The 14,157-nt window shown below is 45.5% G+C and overlaps 6 non-coding genes across 6 annotated transcripts; all 6 read left to right on the top strand.

The window, feature by feature from the left end:
* The first annotated feature begins 6,235 nt into the window (after positions 1-6,235).
* On the top strand, positions 6,236-6,309 carry TRNAN-GUU (transfer RNA asparagine (anticodon GUU)). The gene has a single exon. It is a non-coding gene; the product is annotated as a tRNA-Asn (tRNA).
* Positions 6,310-6,622: 313 nt separating this feature from the next.
* Positions 6,623-6,694, top strand: TRNAW-CCA (transfer RNA tryptophan (anticodon CCA)). Its single transcript has one exon. It is a non-coding gene; the product is annotated as a tRNA-Trp (tRNA).
* A 1,790-nt stretch (positions 6,695-8,484) lies between these two features.
* Positions 8,485-8,558, top strand: TRNAN-GUU (transfer RNA asparagine (anticodon GUU)). The gene has a single exon. It is a non-coding gene; the product is annotated as a tRNA-Asn (tRNA).
* Positions 8,559-8,871: 313 nt separating this feature from the next.
* On the top strand, positions 8,872-8,943 carry TRNAW-CCA (transfer RNA tryptophan (anticodon CCA)). Its single transcript has one exon. It is a non-coding gene; the product is annotated as a tRNA-Trp (tRNA).
* Positions 8,944-10,733: 1,790 nt separating this feature from the next.
* TRNAN-GUU (transfer RNA asparagine (anticodon GUU)) lies at positions 10,734-10,807 on the top strand. The gene has a single exon. It is a non-coding gene; the product is annotated as a tRNA-Asn (tRNA).
* A 308-nt stretch (positions 10,808-11,115) lies between these two features.
* Positions 11,116-11,187, top strand: TRNAW-CCA (transfer RNA tryptophan (anticodon CCA)). Its single transcript has one exon. It is a non-coding gene; the product is annotated as a tRNA-Trp (tRNA).
* The last annotated feature ends 2,970 nt before the right edge of the window (positions 11,188-14,157 follow it).

The raw sequence follows: 14,157 nt of genomic DNA, 5'->3' as shown, positions 1-14,157 counted from the left end.
CGACCACGAAAGTTCAGCGAGTGTGTTAGGTGATGAAATGTATCAATATGTGTCTTCTTTGATTACTTGTGTCGTGTTTGTGTCTCAACAGCTCGAGCGCACACGGGGCGGGTCTACCAGCAATCAAGAAAAAGACGCAAGTACAGAATTGGGAAAGGAGAACTTGTGCAAACTTGCCAAAGGTGACCACGTACTACTTCGCAATTTCAATAGAAAGTGGAACGAGAAGAGGTTCACTGGCCCCCATCTGGTAGAGGACGTATCAACAAGAGCAGTAAAACTAAAGGATAAGCGTGCCTGGAACCACCTACATGACGTAAAGATCTACAAACTGCAGACCCGCCCCAGCGCCAACGACAGGTCCATTGGAAGAACAGCAACAACATCCCCGACAGCGGAAGAAAGTTTCATCACAGACAACGACCCAATTGTTCCCTCGGAGACGATAACTGACGAAGAAAGGGGTGATCCCCATACTGCCCACCCCATGGTCACACGCTCAAAGAGTAAAAATACTTCCGCCATCTGAGCGCAAACCCCCCCCATTGACTCCTAAGTACAGTTGTAACTAAAACTGAAGGACATTGCTTGCACCAATACACATGTAAACACGTGAATGTTCTCTTTTTTCTCTCGCACATACAGGAACTGCGTAATATTGTATTGTTAAGAAAAGCTAATTAACAAGTTCAGTGTACAGGCGTAGATGGTGCTGCCAGACGATAACTACCCAGAAGAATTGTCACACCAATTTGTATACGAAATAAAAAGGCCAACATACCTAAAAAGGAGAAGGGTACGTGTCTACTACACAGCCTTCCTCCTGGCCATAGAAAATTACATGCCCCACCTCCGCCCATACTTGCCGGTCCTAAGAGACCGATCACTTAGAGTAGCGTGGGAGCAGCTCTTCGCCTGGGCACTGAATGACTACTTGATAGGGAGAGCTTAAAGGAAACAAAACTAACATTTAATAACGAGCACTTTTGAGAATTTTTAGGCGGGCAACTTTAACGTCACAAGAATACGCTGCCAGGACTGCAGCAAGGTAAGAGCAAAATGCCGGTGAGATTAGCATATGTAATAAAAATAATAGGGATTTTTATGATCACCGGGTTCTTGGCTGCCTCTGTCTGGCAGTACAGCTATGCTATCAATTTTATTGCTGCACCCAAACCTAATATACCCCTGTTCCCTGCTGCAACAGGTGTTACGTCAGGTGGTAATAGTAACATTGCACCCAAGCAAAATAGAGTTAAACGCAGCACATACTCAGACAATAAAGGTATTGATAATTATGTACAAGATTCAGCACACGTCACAAACAACATATGGTACCAGCACATGACCCGCATTGGTAAGCAGACAACTGAGGATAGCTGTTACGTTTGCTCATTAATACCATACGCCATGAGCGCTTCACGAACATTTGTTGCCACTGAAATAGATGAAAAGACAGCACAGTGCATAATATATTTGGCCCTGTTCCAAACAAAAGGAAGATTTCAAGGAACAGTAGTGCACATGACATGGAAAACACGAGACTCATACCCATATGAAAACAACTTCCTCAAGACCTATCTGAGTTATCACAAGACCAGTTTACATGCTGAAGCATTCAAATACATAACAAGTGGCCCTGCAAAAGGAGAAACAAAGAAGGTAACACTGCAGTATCTACCATGTGATTGGTACGCCACTGAAGTTCCGGGTAAACAAGGATGCTGGGAGAGGCCGCTACTGACGATAACAGGAAAGGTGTATCTGGACAACAGCTGGGAGATAGGAGTGATTGGCAGCAACATGGTAACAAAAGAAACTATCTCAACCATCGAGACACACAATCATCGATGTTGGACGACGTGGATCAAGTACGTACCAATGCTCACGTGGGTAGAAGAAGATGAAGACCCAATAACAATACTACCATTGACTGCGCCCAAAGTATGCTACCAGCATAAAGGAGAGGTGGACGTAGGATATAACACCAATTGTGCAAGCGTGATGGAGTTACCTGAGGGGGGAGCGGGAACAGCAGTAATAATGGACCATTATTGGGCCTGTGGAGAAAAGGCATATCATACACTGCCTCCCCTGTGGAATGGTGTGTGCACAATGGTACACGTCAATGTACCATCATTAGTGGTACCTAAGAAGCATGTCGATGTGGCGAAATTCCCTAAAATGGATGAAGGGGATAAGAGAAGAAAGAGATCTGCACCACTTCAGAAGGAGCAAGAGAACAGGACCAACAGCAATGATACTGTCCTAAATAGGAGAAAACGACAAGGAGAGCCACTGACAGGAAATTACCTGTGGGGAAGGTCGGAAACGGAACTAACATCAATACCGCCAGAACACAGACTATTCAGCAGAGCAGCAATGTTCTTCTCCTCAATAATACATCCGGGACTGCAGGCATACGCAAACGCAAAATGGCTCCAAATAACCAGATGGGAACTAATGATGACCATCAATTCAACAGTAAATGGGTTCAACGCAATTAAAGAGGAGCTGCGAGCTGTAAGGATGGTAGCACTCCAGAACAGATATGTATTGGACCTTCTCACAGCAATGGAAGGGGGAGTTTGTGCAAAGATAGGACAATCTTGCTGCACGTTCATACCTGCCAACGATGCTGACAATGGTACACTGACAGAAGCAGTATCACAATTGGCCCAGATGCACTCCAAAATGATGGATGAAAGTAACGGTGTAGACAAGGATAAGAGCTGGTTTTCACTATTATGGTCATGGATGCCATCCTGGCTGTCAGATGGACTGAAAATAATAGTGGGGTGTACTATTTTGGCTGGAGCTACTCTGATCATAATTAGATTTTGGAAGGCCCGGAAGGCACGCACGACTGACGAGTTGCTGGAAATGGTGGGAATGCACCCCTTAATGCCAGCAGATGACGGCCAGCATACAGGGGTGATAATACAAGAGAGGGAGAAGTTGCGCACCCAAATCATCACCAACCATCTAGACCCACCATCAGTGAAGATCGAGAACCCAAGGAACCCCAGGAGCTACATAGGAAGATGGGTATACTGTACTCCTGGAGGAACATGTGAATATATGTATTGGTCATTTGAAGATCATGTAAACCATTATGGACATCTCGGAGGGATAACTAAGATATGGAGGGTAAGAGGAGATAACGAGAAGGATATGTTTGTGGTCGACAAGTCGACCAGAGGGGGGACTGAAGTGGGAGAATGGAAGACCAGGCTCCCGTCCTTCACCTCTCGCGCTTGGCCTAGAGGGTCACGGCCCAGACACCCGCCGCGAGAAGAGTTTGTCCATTTACCAGACGACCAGGTACCCTGGTACAGGAACATACGGATGTGTCCATCTGCCTGCCCAACAGCCCGCACTGGCCATGCCGACACCTGCGGTTCGGATCAGCTAGACTAAAATCCACACGTCGTTAGAGATGCCATGACGACCTAGACAACGGGAAGCACTTCTGTACAAATATACACACTGAACATTTCCACACCAATCTACACGAAGAACATACTCAGTGCTCTGACGTAGGCGACAGGCATATTCACGGACGTGCATCTTTATTATTTTTACATAGGCTTTCAGAATGCAGAAACGCAAGACGCATCATGAACTCATCTATAACGCTTGCTCACGCTTCTCTTGAAACCCATTACCACAATAGAGGTATAATGGAAACACGATACTGGTCATGGAAATATATGCTATTATAACCTAAAAGCACCTATGCACCAAACTGACTAATTATGCACCAGGCCCGAGTAGGCCTCAACCAAGAGCTCCCATGGACATTAACAAAGCAAGAGTCAGGTTGCTGATCCTGCAGAAAGAACCCGGTGGAGCAACCAGCCAAGGTCGCAATGTTGCAAACTCACATTCCAAGAACAAATCATCAAAGGCACGATGTTGCAACCTCGCACTCCGCGCCCCAACGATAAAGTCACGCCGGCAAATTAAACCAAACGCGCAGTAGAAAAAACAATATTAATTGTGCAGAATTCTGCCTCTTTCACGGTCCCTCCCCACGTGACCAAGCCGAACTTGACGAGATGCCAAAACCCAGGAGAAAAAAGGCGTCTGGGTCCCTCGCTACGAGACACAGGCCGATACACTTGAAAGGCTCAATGGACATCTGCTATAGTGGGAGCGGTCAGCCTTCCACCTATGAATAAATCCTCACATTGTCTGCACGTACCCATATTGAAACATTGTTGCAATCACAGGTACACCGAGAGCTGGGAACAACGGTGGTCCCAGGCTGGGAAGCTCACGAGTGCACCAATCAGAACATGGGGCTCTTATCTCAGACGTCAGTAATATTAGCCAATCCTCAGGAGTCTTCATGTAACAATTCTTAAGTATCTAATTGTAGGGACAACCCAGATATACCACCTGATTACACCTTGTCCACTAATATCATTCTCTATATGTGTACTATACTAACCCTACCACTCGAGCAACCAATTAAGAGTGGCGATAGGTTTTTTGTTAACTTTCTGAAGTGACGCAAGTAGCGCGTCATAATACAGTAAAAAGGGCCTGCGAGCCCCACGATTGGGTGTGTGTCAGGACGAACGCGTACGCTCCTTGACCCATCCCTGCCGTTTTGTATAAATAAACAGCAGAGTCACCTTGCTCCTTGTGTGTGTCTCATACTCTATCTCATCTGGGATATACGGGAGGAGTTGGGGCCTCCCTGCCCGGAGGTCTGCGGACGGCCCGGCCGACCCCGGCAGAATTTCCCCCCGACAGCTGTCAATATTTTCGTGTAATCGCTGAATGCTGCACTGTCCTGGGAACTCTAGGTGTGACTAAAGGATATATGCTGGGGCCCCGAAAGGGGGTCGGCAGGCTAGTGGCAATGCCCATCACTTTGCAGTTTGGGTTTGTGAGTTCAGGTACCGGTCTGGTGTCAGAAAACTGTAAGCGCCCTCCCAATCAACTGTCGTCCTGGATTGTGAGGATTTCCCCTTATACTGGTCTCAGTAGACACATTTCCATTTTACTTTTTCACTCTCGCATTGCCTATTTCTCTCTCTCTCATAGATACATTATAGACAAGAGAGACATTGTCAGCGAGAGGGTTGCACAGCACCTTCCCCCATTTCCCTAAGTGCATTGCAAGGGGCTCTGGGAGGCGTGCACATTTGTCTGAAACACAAAGATCCACTGGCAATAAAAAGCGTAGGACCCCAGTTCGCATTTCTTAGAATTTGAGGAGGCACACAGAGTTGTCTCGGGCGTGACTGTACCTTTCATAGGAGATGTGCTAATCCCCAAACCCTCTTCCTTTGTCCCAGTAATCTGTCTTAGTGCCTCTAGCAAGTTGTTTTCTGAAACAAAGCTTACCTGAACATCCTGTAAAATTGGTAACTTTTCAGTAGCAGTACAGTGCAGTATATAGCATTCCTGTTGCGCACAGCATCTAGATCCAAAAATTGCTTACTCTACCCCAGAAATTAGAATTCACCCAGTCAAACAGAGGGATCTATAAAGAGCATGGCAAGTAGTTAACATAAGCTACTTCCCCCAAGTTCTCTTGGTGCACTCTGCTGCCCTCTTTTAACAGAAGAATGCAACTGCAGGTCTTGCTTCTCAGCAAGGTACCTACGTATAGAAACCTTGGTGCACTCTTGCTAAATCTGCTGGAATGTGTCTTCTATTGTGCCCAAGGTGGTTGTGTATTTGGGGACTCAGGGAAGCAAGGGAGCAGTCTAATGCACTGCAGTGCTAAGAGAGGCATGCCTTTTTCAGAAAAAAGTTCAGGTTTTCTGCAAATCAGAAAAAAATAGCAATGCAATCAGGCCAAAGGCAGAACACACATGCCAGTGAGTCTCTGTGGCGCAATTGGTTAGCGTGTTCGGCTGTTAACCGAAAAGACGCTGCTGTTTTTGGCACAAAGACACAGAGTGTTCCACTCAGTAAACCTGAGTCATTTCTCCCGTGTTCTCTGGGTTCAGCCTACTGTCCCCTTTTAACACAAGTGCACAACTGTGGCTTTCTCCTCATAGCAAGTTATGCCTACACAGAGGACATTTGGTGCACTGTTGATGGGCTCTGTCCTCTACTAAATCCCCTGTGTTTGTGGATTACGGGGGGTAGGGAAGTGCTTGATACCCTGATTTGCTGTGGGAAATAGAGCTATTTTAGAAATATTTTCAGGTTGCCTGGGAAGCATAAGCAAACAGCACACCAATCAGGCCCCAGTGTAAGCACTGCATGAGTCTCTGTGGCGCAATCGGTTAGCGCGTTCGGCTGTTAACCGAAAAGTTGGTGGTTCAAGCCCACCCAGGGACGATGCATTTTGGCTCAAAAATTCAGCATGACCAACAATGAACTTCTGTTTACCTCTCGCAGGTCTCGTCTACTGACGTCCAAAAAATCCAATAAACTGCAAGCAATTCTTCTCGCTTGCTTTAGTTTTTCAAAACTTGCCATTCAATTCATAAACATCAAGACTTCATGGGAAGGGTTTGGCTGCAGCGTGTACTGATGCACAGAAGGAAGCTATCCTAGCAAGTCTACTTAAAGAAGCAATGAGGCTCTGCAGGTCCATGTACGTCTCCTACCTTTATTCTGTCATCAGACACACCAGGTGGACTGCCACAAGGACCTCGTGGCGCAATGGTAGCTCGTCTGACTCCAGATCAGAAGGTTGCGTGTTCAAATCACGTCGGGGTCATATTTGCTTTTCCCACTCTGAAATACAAAATTGCTCTTCAGTAATTCGTTATTTCAACCTGACTGCATCTTTGTGCTCTGGGCCTAGTTGTTCTGGCGTTTCGAATGTAAGCTTTGCAGCAGGGAAGTATCATATTGACAGACACCCATGAATGACATGGTCAACCTTTAAAGCAGGCCAATCTCTATGTTTTACTGGATGCAGCAGAAGTATTTCCTCTTTACCATCTTTTCAAGTGGGCCTGACTGATGTGCTGTTTTGTGCACGCTACGTGGGCTTTGTAAAGCATACCTCTGCCATTTGCATGGCCTCCTAGCGCTGTCAATATTTTCGTGTAATCGCTGAATGCTGCACTGTCCTGGGAACTCTAGGTGTGACTAAAGGATATATAATGGGGCCCCGAAAGGGGGTCGGCAGTCTAGTGGCAATGCCCATCACTTTGCAGTTTGGGTTTGTGAGTTCAGGTACCGGTCTGGTGTCGGAAACCTGTAAGCGCCCTCCCAATCAACTGTCGGTCCTGGATTGTGAGGATTTCCCCTTATACTGGTCTCAGTAGACACATTTCCATTTTACTTTTTCACTCTCGCATTGCCTATTTCTCTCTCTCTCATAGATACATTATAGACAAGAGAGACATTGTCAGCGAGAGGGCTTCACAGCACCTTCCCCCATTTCCCTAAGTGCATTGCAAGGGGCTCTGGGAGGCGTGCACATTTGTCTGAAACACAAAGATCCACTGGCAATAAAAAGGGTAGGTCCCTAGTTTGCATTTCTTAGAATTTGAGGTGACACTCAGAGTTGTCTCGGGCGTGACTGTACCTTTCATAGGAGATGTGCTAATCCCCAAACCCTCTTCCTTTGTCCCAGTAATCTGTCTTAGTGTCTCTAGCAAGTTGTTTTCTGAAACAAAGCTTACCTGAACATCCTGTAAAATTGGTAACTTTTCAGTAGCAGTACAGTGCAGTATATAGCATTCCTGTTGCGCACAGCATCTAGATCCAAAAATTGCTTACTCTACCCCAGAAATTAGAATTCACCCAGTCAAACAGAGGGATCTATAAAGAGCATGGCAAGTAGTTAACATAAGCTACTTCCCCCAAGTTCTCTTGGTGCACTCTGCTGCCCTCTTTTAACAGAAGAATGCAACTGCAGGTCTTGCTTCTCAGCAAGGTACCTACATATAGAATCCTTGGTGCACTCTTGCTAAATCTGCTGGAATGTATCTTCTATTGTGCCCAAGGTGGTTGTGTATTTGGGGACTCAGGGAAGCAAGGGAGCAGTCTAATGCACTGCAGTGCTAAGAGAGGCATGCCTTTTTCAGAAACAAGTTCAGGTTTTCTGCCAATCAGAAAAAAATAGCAATGCAATCAGGCCAAAGGCAGAACACACATGCCAGTGAGTCTCTGTGGCGCAATTGGTTAGCGTGTTCGGCTGTTAACCGAAAAGACGCTGCTGTTTTTGGCACAAAGACACAGAGTGTTCCACTCAGTAAACCTGAGTCATTTCTCCCGTGTTCTCTGGGTTCAGCCTACTGTCCCCTTTTAACACAAGTGCGCAACTGTGGCTTTCTCCTCATAGCAAGTTATGCCTATACAGAGGACATTTGGTGCACTGTTAATGGGCTCTGTCCTCTACTAAATCCCCTGTGTTTGTGGATTAGGGGAGGTAGGGAAGTGCTTGATACCCTGATTTGCTGTGGGAAAAAGAGCTATTTTAGAAATATTTTCAGGTTGCCTGGGAAGCATAAGCAAACAGCACACCAATCAGGCCCCTGTGTAAGAACTGTATGAGTCTCTGTGGCGCAATCGGTTAGCGCGTTCGGCTGTTAACCGAAAGGTTGGTGGTTCAAGCCCACCCAGGGACGATGCATTTTGGCTCAAAAATTCAGCGTGACCAACTATGAACTTCTGTTTACCTCTCGCAGGTCTCGTCTGCTGACATCCAAAAAATCCAATAAACTGCAAGCAATTCTTCTCGCTTGCTTTAGTTTTTCAAAACTTGCCATTCAATTCATAAACATCAAGACTTCATGGGAAGGGTTTGGCTGCAGCGTGTACTGATGCACAGAAGGAAGCTATCCTAGCCAGTCTACTTAAAGAAGCAATGAGGCTCTGCAGGTGCATGTACGTCTCCTACCTTTATTCTGTCATCAGACAACCCAGGTGGATTGCCACAAGGACGTCGTGGCGCAATGGTAGCGCGTCTGACTCCAGATCAGAAGGTTTCGTGTTCAAATCACGTCGGGGTCATATTTGCTTTTCCCACTCTGAAATATAAAATTGCTCTTCAGTATCTCGTTATTTCAACCTGACTGCATCTTTGTGCTCTGGGCCTAGTTGTTCTGGCGTTTCGAATGTAAACTTTGCAGCAGGGAAGTATCATATTGACAGACACCCATGAAGGACATGGTCAACCTTTAAAGCAGGCCAATCTCTATGTTTTACTGGATGCAGCAGAAGTATTTCCTCTTTACCATCTCTTCAAGTGGGCCTGACTGATGTGCTGTTTTGTGCACGCTACGTGGGCTTTGTAAAGCATACCTCTGCCATTTGCATGGCCTCCTAGCGCTGTCAATATTTTCGTGTAATCGCTGAATGCTGCACTGTCCTGGGAACTCTAGGTGTGACTAAACGATATATGCTGGGGCCCCGAAAGGGGGTCGGCAGTCTAGTGGCAATGCCCATCACTTTGCAGTTTGGGTTTGTGAGTTCAGGTACCGGTCTGGTGTCAGAAAACTGTAAGCGCCCTCCCAATCAACTGTCGGTCCTGGATTGTGAGGATTTCCCCTTATACTGGTCTCAGTAGACACATTTCCATTTTACTTTTTCACTCTCGCATTGCCTATTTCTCTCTCTCTCATAGATACATTATAGACAAGAGAGACATTGTCAGCGAGAGGGCTTCACAGCACCTTCCCCCCTTTCCCTAAGTGCATTGCAAGGGGCTCTGGGAGGCGTGCACATTAGTCTGAAACACAAAGATCCACTGGCAATAAAAAGCGTAGGACCCCAATTCGCATTTCTTAGAATTTGAGGAGGCACTCAGAGTTGTCTCGGGCGTGACTGTACCTTTCATAGGAGATGTGCTAATCCCCAAACCCTGTTCCTTTGTCCCAGTAATCTGTCCTAGGGCCTCTAGCAAGTTGTTTTCTGAAACAAAGCTTACCTGAACATCCTGTAAAATTGGTAACTTTTCAGTAGCAGTACAGTGCAGTATATAGCATTCCTGTTGCGCACAGCATCTAGATCCAAAAATTGCTTACTCTACCCCAGAAATTAGAATTCACTCAGTCAAACAGAGGGATCTATAAAGAGCATGGCAAGTAGTTAACATAAGCTACTTCCCCCAAGTTCTCTTGGTGCACTCTGCTGCCCTCTTTTAACAGAAGAATGCAACTGCAGGTCTTGCTTCTCAGCAAGGTACCTACATATAGAAACCTTGGTGCACTCTTGCTAAATCTGCTGGAATGTGTCTTCTATTGTGCCCAAGGTGGTTGTGTATTTGGGGACTCAGGGAAGCAAGGGAGCAGTCTAATGCAGTGCAGTGCTAAGAGAGGCATGCCTTTTTCAGAAAAAAGTTCAGGTTTTCTGCCAATCAGAAAGAAATAGCAATGCAATCAGGCCAAAGGCAGAGCACACATGCCAGTGAGTCTCTGTGGCGCAATTGGTTAGCGCGTTCGGCTGTTAACCGAAAAGACGCTGCTGTTTTTGGCACAAAGACACAGAGTGTTCCACTCAGTAAACCTGAGTCATTTCTCCCATGTTCTCTGGGTTCAGCCTACTGTCCCCTTTTAACACAAGCGCGCAACTGTGGCTTTCTCCTCATAGCAAGTTATGCCTACACAGAGGACATTTGGTGCACTGTTGATGGGCTCTGTCCTCTACTAAATCCCCTGTGTTTGTGGATTAGGGGAGGTAGGGAAGTGCTTGATACCCTGATTTGCTGTGGGAAATAGCGCTATTTTAGAAATATTTTCAGGTTGCCTGGGAAGCATAAGCAAACAGCACACCAATCAGGCCCCAGTGTAAGCAATGCATGAGTCTCTGTGGCGCAATCGGTTAGCGCGTTCGGCTGTTAACCGAAAGATTGGTGGTTCAAGCCCACCCAGGGACGATGCATTTTGGCTCAAAAATTCAGCATGACCAACTATGAACTTCTGTTTACCTCTCGCAGGTCTCGTCTGCTGACGTCCAAAAAATCCAATAAACTGCAAGCAATTCTTCTCGCTTGCTTTAGTTTTTCAAAACTTGCCATTCAATTCATAAACATCAAGACTTCATGGGAAGGGTTTGGCTGCAGCGTGTACTGATGCACAGAAGGAAGTTATCCTAGCCAGTCTACTTAAAGAAGCAATGAGGCTCTGCAGGTGCATGTACCTACCTTTATTCTGTCATCAGACACACAAGATGGATTGCCACAAGGACCTCGTGGCGCAATGGTAGCGCGTCTGACTCCAGATCAGAATGTTGCGTGTTCAAATCACGTCGGGGTCATATTTGCTTTTCCCACTCTGAAATACAAAATTGCTCTTCAGTATCTCGTTATTTCAACCTGACTGCATCTTTGTGCTCTGGGCCTAGTTGTTCTGGCGTTTCGAATGTAAGCTTTGCAGCAGGGAAGTATCATATTGACAGACACCCATGAAGGACATGGTCAACCTTTAAAGCAGGCCAATCTCTATGTTTTACTGGATGCAGCAGAAGTATTTCCTCTTTACCATCTCTTCAAGTGGGCCTGACTGATGTGCTGTTTTGTGCACGCTACGTGGGCTTTGTAAAGCATACCTCTGCCATTTGCATGGCCTCCTAGCGCTGTCAATATTTTCGTGTAATCGCTGAATGCTGCACTGTCCTGGGAACTCTAGGTGTGACTAAAGGATATATGCTGGGGCCCCGAAAGGGGGTCGGCAGTCTAGTGGCAATGCCCATCACTTTGCAGTTTGGGTTTGTGAGTTCAGGGACCGGTCTGGTGTCGGAAACTTGTAAGCGCCCTCCCAATCAACTGTCGGTCCTGGATTGTGAGGATTTCCCCTTATACTGGTCTCAGTAGACACATTTCCATTTTACTTTTTCACTCTCGCATTGCCTATTTCTCTCTCTCTCATAGATACATTATAGACAAGAGAGACATTGTCAGCGAGAGGGCTTCACAGCACCTTCCCCCATTTCCCTAAGTGCATTGCAAGGGGCTCTGGGAGGCGTGCACATTTGTCTGAAACACAAAGATCCACTGGCAATAAAAAGCGTAGGTCCATAGTTTGCATTTCTTAGAATTTGAGGTGACACTCAGAGTTGTCTCGGGCGTGACTGTACCTTTCATAGTGCTAATCCCCAAACCCTCTTCCTTTGTCCCAGTAATCTGTCTTAGTGCCTCTAGCAAGTTGTTTTCTGAAAAAAAGCTTACCTGAACATCCTGTAAAATTGGTAACTTTTCAGTAGCAGTACAGTGCAGTATATAGCATTCCTGTTGCGCACAGCATCTAGATCCAAAAATTGCTTACTCTACCCCAGAAATTAGAATTCACCCAGTCAAACAGAGGGATCTATAAAGAGCATGGCAAGTAGTTAACATAAGCTACTTCCCCTAAGTTCTCTTGGTGCACTCTGCTGCCCTCTTTTAACAGAAGAATGCAACTGCAGGTCTTGCTTCTCAGCAAGGTACCTACATATAGAATCCTTGGTGCACTCTTGCTAAATCTGCTGGAATGTGTCTTCTATTGTGCCCAAGGTGGTTGTGTATTTAGGGACTCAGGGAAGCAAGGGAGCAGTCTAATGCACTGCAGTGCTAAGAGAGGCATGCCTTTTTCAGAAAAAAGTTCAGGTTTTCTGCCAATCAGAAAAAAATAGCAATGCAATCAGGCCAAAGGCAGAACACACATGCCAGTGAGTCTCTGTGGCGCAATTGGTTAGCGCGTTCGGCTGTTAACCGAAAAGACGCTGCTGTTTTTGGCACAAAGACACAGAGTGTTCCACTCAGTAAACCTGAGTCATTTCTCCCGTGTTCTCTGGGTTCTGTAAGAGGATTCAATTCAACACTACAGCTAAGTCAACGCCTAGTCTATAATACTGAATGAAAACCCTTATTGATATATCTTTATGTCCAGTTCATGCGTTCTGGATGACTACCCCTATATAACACCCCTCTCTTGGAATCCTCCTGACCCCACTGAGCCAAGAAGTAGTTCTGTTTTGCAAGTTAAAAGGTTTATTTGATAATTTAAACAATAGATATAGATATCACGCTTTATAGTAAATTAATAATTGAATATCACACTTAATCTGATATGATAAATATTAACAACGGAGAATCTGGCACCAACACGCTTCTCTATAATCAATAAGGAGTTGACATGAAATGGATAAGGTAGCACACAGGTGAATAGGAACAAAAGAAGAAGGTGGTACAGAATGCTTTATGTAAGCTCAGGTGGATGCAATATTCAATGAATGCAGTACAGAAAATACTCAATATGATTTCAACCAAACAATGTAATCACTTTTCTCTGGCTATTCACTCCCCCCCTCTTTATGCAATGCAAGGAAATGGGAGGAAAGCACACAGTTCTCAGAAATGCAATCAATGTAATTCAGTTCAATCCCCCCCAAGCACGCTTAAAGAAAACAGATAGGAGTTTTGAAAACACAGGCCCAAATGCTTTTATATGTGCTAGCAATGGATGAGAAATATGCTGGAAATGCTTTTAATTCCCTTTCAGAGGTTCAGGGTGAGTGGTATCTAGTTAATATTAGTCCAGGCTCACTCTTGCAATGATTCAGGAATGATTAGCAGGTTAAACGAATTTCTGGCAAATGGAAGGCAAGCAGCAGCAGATTTTTTTACACGTGGAGAAATGTGCAAATCGCGGTAAAATTCGCGAATGCGCCGAGCGCTATTACAGAGGAACTACAAGGACTATCACTATCGTTTTGGGGTCCTAAGAAAGCCTAGGATCTCAGCTTCCAGATGAAAGTTACTGCAAGTCTCTAAGACAAACGGTCGCGGAGATATGAGCGATTTAGTAAAGGTCGTTTTTGGTTTTGCAAATTTTAAACGCAGCACTTTTTCAGTTTTAAAAATGATGGCAGGATAACACAATTGCTAAGCTGCAGTTCTACTTAGATTAAACATGGATTGAATTATATGATTTTAACTAAGAGATTGGTTCTGCACAGTTTTCTAGGTACTCACACTATATTCTTGAGTGAAATGGACCTCGCCACGGATCTGGTCAGGTTTTAGACTCGCCTCTGGTCTCTGCACTTCACAGTGATCTGGGTCAGCTCTCTCTGGTTCTGAAGATTGAGGGATTTAAAGTCTGGATCTTTCTGCACAGCTTTCTCTGGAGATTGATGGAGGTAAAGTATGGATTTTCCCGGCAGAGCTTCCAGCTGCAAATGGATTTGAAGGTCCCTATCTGTCCTGTCTCTCTGCTTTTATGTGTTTTTAAAATGGGTGTGTGTGAG

Source organism: Ambystoma mexicanum, chromosome 11 (assembly GCF_040938575.1).
Source record: "Ambystoma mexicanum isolate Mex_15411 chromosome 11, UKY_AmexF1_1, whole genome shotgun sequence".
Taxonomy (NCBI): domain Eukaryota; kingdom Metazoa; phylum Chordata; class Amphibia; order Caudata; family Ambystomatidae; genus Ambystoma; species Ambystoma mexicanum.
The sequence above is the reverse complement of the archived record's forward strand: the minus strand, read 5'-3'. Positions and strand labels throughout refer to the sequence as shown.